The sequence below is a fragment of the Eurytemora carolleeae genome, unplaced genomic scaffold (genome assembly GCF_000591075.1).
Source record: "Eurytemora carolleeae unplaced genomic scaffold, Eaff_2.0 scaffold109, whole genome shotgun sequence".
Taxonomy (NCBI): Eukaryota; Metazoa; Arthropoda; class Copepoda; order Calanoida; family Temoridae; genus Eurytemora; species Eurytemora carolleeae.
The window spans coordinates 330,684-335,836 of NW_019396229.1; positions in this window are offsets into that span (position 1 = coordinate 330,684).

The window sequence follows — 5,153 nt, forward strand, 5'->3', positions numbered from 1 at the left end:
TTTACAATTTTGTATAAATATACGAGATATATATATATATATATATATAAATGTATTGCTATAGCTGGTCAAACCGCAGCTGGACCAAATTGGCTGATTTTAAATATTTTAAATTTCCACGGGCAACGTACTTAAGCTAGTATAAAATATTCTTAGAGTAGCACGTTAAACTAAAGTGAATTGTACGAAAGTTTGAAATCTTATCTGTGTTTAATCATATATGAGTTATAACTCATTGAAGAGCTAGAGAAGAGTTAAAATATTTAAAATTTCTAATATGTAACAAAAATAAATTAGTTCTTTTTAAGGACAATCAGTTGCACACCAGCTCTAGCAAGGAGAGGATGATGAAATTTGCCAACTCCCAACAATGGTAGGATGGACAATCTAAGTCTAAATCTGCTTGGTTGGATCGGAGCCAGGGAACAAGAATAAAGGGAAAAGAAATGGCGCTGGTCTGACATGAGAAAGCAGTCGCACTGCTTTGCAGACGGGTTAGAGTAAAGGATAAGGAAAGGATTAAAGTAAAGAATAATGTGAAGTTTAGAGTAAAGAATAAGGAAAGGTTTTAAACAAATAGAGAAAGGTTTAGAGTAATATAGAGAAAAGTTTGATCTGAAAAATAAAGATGGTTTGTACTAAAATCTCTCTTGAGACTACTAAAAGATTATCTATCACCACGGAAACAGAATTTTATGTCTATTATGGAGAAAACTTTAGATAGAAACAACAGTGTACATTGTACATTGTAGTACATAGTGTACATATTTATATTGTATAAATTCTATTACACTTTATGTACATATTTAGATTGTAAATATTGTACTTTTGTATGTTTTATTATTTCACTATGTCAATGTATATATTTTATAAATTGTTCAAAACAGTGAATTTAAGTTTTTTCGTCTACTAAAAGTCGTTCCATTGTAGACATAGTAACTACTACTACTAGAAACACATTTTAGTACACGAAAACAATCTCTAGTATTTGAAAAAGTTTAAACTATTTTTTTCAAAGACACCCAGTATATTATGTTATATAAAGTTACATCAAGTGTACAATTACATTGTACAGTGTACACATGCATTGTGTACAACCAAATATTATCCTTAAACATGAAATAAAATGCTAAATAAAGTTTAATGTGAAATGAAAAACAGAAAGACTTTAAGTAATTTGTACACTATTTTACCAAGCATAGGATCTGCACAATTTCATTGAAAAATGTTCATTAGTACGGGGTTGCCAATGAATACTTAAGTGTATCGGGTATTATCGAGGCAAGAAGAGTGTACCAATGATTGAAGTCTGGAAATCAAAATTAACGAGTCATCATTAATGATTAGAAAAAATAATGTCACTGGTAAAGGGGCAACAAGTTAAATTTAAATAAATAAAAGTGCAGGGGTGTTAAATGCATTTAGTATTTATATTATTTGGTTTCCTCATTTTCGTACAATGCTTCTCAACTTTTATCTTAATACTTTCTCTACCTCAACTTTGTATTTTTTATTCTTTTACTATCTTTTATTTATTTATTTTTTTCTACCGGGGGGAGGGGGGGCTGGGAGCCGGGTCTGTTTTTTCGTTTACTTTTTTTTATTTCTATCTTTCTTTCATCAATTTTCTACCGGGCTTGTTTTATAGATAGAAGGGGAAAGGAAATTGGAAAATTAGAGTGACGGGGAAAGGAAGAGGTAGGAGGAGGATAGGTAGGGGGTAGGAGTATAGGGCGGGGGAAGGAGTGGAGATGGAAGAAGGAGGGGGTAGTATAAGACTGGGTTTAACTGAATTATGACCTGTATTCGGTTTTTAAAGTATTAATGAAAAATAGAACCGCGTAGTGATTTGTTTTTATCATGAACCCGTTTGAAAATATAAATAAAGACTACGTATAAACTTTAAGAACTGTCAGTGAGAGGGTTCAACACTATTCGTGTTATTGGTACACTCTTCTTGTCTCGTTTATTACCAGATTAATTGAAACGCGCGTACTACAGGTTCGACAAGTTCGCTTGTGCCCTGGGTTAAGCTGAGACGGCAATTTAAAAGAGTATAATTGAACGAAACTCTTGAGTTTCCTTTTTGGAGAAAATTCATTTGTGCAGATTTACATCCAGAAATAGAAAATAAAGAGAGAATATAAAGATAACCCTAAATAATAATTCTTAAAAATATAGCGATATCTACAAAATTACCCGACCCCGTTCATGAAACCCGGTTCCATAACGATACCCTGTCTTAAATTTTGGGCTCTGAAGAGAAGCGGTTAAAATAAGTATACGCGATTCAACTGTTGTACCATGATCAATACAGTTTGTATCAGGAAATTCATTCAGTGTGAAAGAAAGGAATTCAGACGGAATGCTGGATATTTGCATGTCAGTGTGAAAGAAAGAAGTTCAGACGGAATGCTGGATATATGCATGTCAGTGTGAAAGAAAGGAGTTCAGACGGATACTGGATATATGAATGTCAGTGTGAAAGAATGGAGTTCAGACGGAATGCTGGATATATGAATGTCAGTGTGAAAGAAAGGAATTTAGACGGAATGCTGGATATATGCATGTCAGTGTGAAAGAAAGAAGTTCAGACGGAATGCTGGATATTTGCATGTCAGTGTGAAAGAAAGGAGTTCAGACAGAATGCTGGATATATGAATGTCAGTATGAAAGAAAGGAGTTCAGACGGAATGCTGGATATATGCATGTCAGTGTGAAAGAAAGAAGTTCAGACGGAATGCTGGATATATGAATGTCAGTGTGAAAGAAAGGAGTTCAGACGGAATGCTGGATATATGCATGTCAGTGTGAAAGAATGGAGTTCAGACGGAATGCTGGATATATGCATGTCAGTGTGAAAGAGAGGAATTCAGACGGAATGCTGGATATATGCATGTCAGTGTGAAAGAAAGGAGTTCAGACGGATACTGGATAAATGAATGTCAGTGTGAAAGAATGGAGTTCAGACGGAATGCTGGATATATGCATGTTAGTGTGAAAGAAAGGAGTTCAGACGGAATACTTGATATATGCATGTCAGTATGAAAGTATGAAAGTATGAAAGTATGAAAGTATGAAAGTATGAAAGTATGAAAAAAAATGTGCTCATTACAGTATTTACCATCAAGCTCTCTTCTTAAGATGTGGAATAACCTGCCTCTTGACTTAAAAAGAAGCAACTCTCTAAGTATATCTAAAAATAGACTACTAAATTCTCTTTTTTTGAAAATTACATTACAATGTGTTATTAACCGAATTGCTATTCATGTAAAACTAATTAGATATGTTTTAATATGCTTTGATATTTGTTGTGTACATGTCAGAAAATTACTTTAAACTCTAGTTATTCAAATTAATGTATAAACGATTTTGCATTAGATAAAATCGCACCCTGATCTCTAATATTTCTCTTTAAATCTATTTAATTAAAATGTGTTGTTATCATTATTGAAAGTAGGTGGAAAAAATAATCAAAACAGCCAAGAGCTATTTTCCATCTAATTGCTATATACATGTACTGTTAACATAGGCATCAATTTGTAATTGTAAACTCGTTCTGTACACAGATACATGTATTTTAGCAATAAACTTTATCTTATCTTATCTAAGCCTCGGAAATACGAAATGTGGCCTACAATATTCTATTAATCAACATTGACTTTCTTTTAAATTTGGCATATTGGCATAGTTTTTTAACAAATAACCCATGTATAGTCTGCGATTAATTTTAAATTTTGAATTCAGTATTTTACCGAACTTTAAAGCTATAATTTAAAACTCGCAATTTCTTTAGTTTGGGCTCAGATTCCAATATTTTAGATTCAAACGTTCAAGTATTAAGTATCTTGGTTAAATTAAAATAAAAAAGACCAATTATGTGAAGCTCAAAAATTGTATAAACTACGCCTCATGTATAAATTATCTTAAATCAAAAACAATTTCCCATGTTTTTTTGGTACACTCTTTAGAACAAACTTAGGCTAGCATTTTTATGAAAGAAAAACGTTTTGAATTCTAATAAATTAGCTTTTCTCACAAATGAATGTAAAATGCTGCAGAAATGTAGTTGCAAGGTCGCATACTTGTAATTCATTCCCCGTAAAAAAAATACTTCCTAAATTGAGATATATTAAGATTGCAAAATATGCGGTTTACCTTTTTGGAAAAGTTTTTACAATTCAATATTAGTAGGTATATAGATATTTGGGTATACATATTTCAGACCAGGTAATATCGATAAATTTAAATCCGTTCGTCTATAATTGGCAGAACTGCCAATTCTAATAATCTATCATCTCTCTAACACACATATTTTCAAACATAATGTTATGCCAGCCTTTAAAAAAGAACTTAAATGCAGGTGATTCGTTTACAACGTGTAAACTATTTAAGAGGGAAAACTGCAATTTGTGAAAATGGTTTTTTACAATTTTGTATAAATATACGAGGATACCTTTTTCATCCTTGACCAAATGAAGATTAAAAGGGTTCCGATGTGAATCAGACATGCTGATCTATAAATGAAAGGCCCATTAATTTCTTGTCCAGACACTTCAAGTAAACTTTTATTCCTTTAAATTATAAACAGAAACATGAAATTCAATGCGATTAGATCAAATCTCTTCACAAGAAGACACAATGCAACCCTAAGCTTGCAAATGTAATTAAACCATAAATTAAAGGGATATCGCTAAGCCTGTGTTAATGTTACAGTAAAGTTTTGCTATTTTTTTTTCTCTTCTGGATTTGCAAATGTTGGTTGAATTGAAAAGTATGATAAAACAAAACATCTACACAAATTAAAACATGCAATTAAAAAACTTTTTGATTTGGTTTGTAAGAGAAAGTTCACCACTTCTCACTTTTTAGCATTATTTTTAAGCAATTCGATCTACGATTGTTAAGCTTTCCCATAGAGGAATAGACAATTTTTTAATAATTATCGTCCTAGATTAAAATTCAATAACTTTTTTAAAAAATAATTAAATGAAAGGGTTTTGATGTAATAAAAAAAACAAATTATAAAAAAATTATACAAGAAAAATATAAAGATTTATCTAAATTATAATTGAATTTCGTTATATTTAAATATCTTCAGAGAGGAAAAGAATATAGATTGCAGTTTTAAAAAATTCTAAATAACACATTTC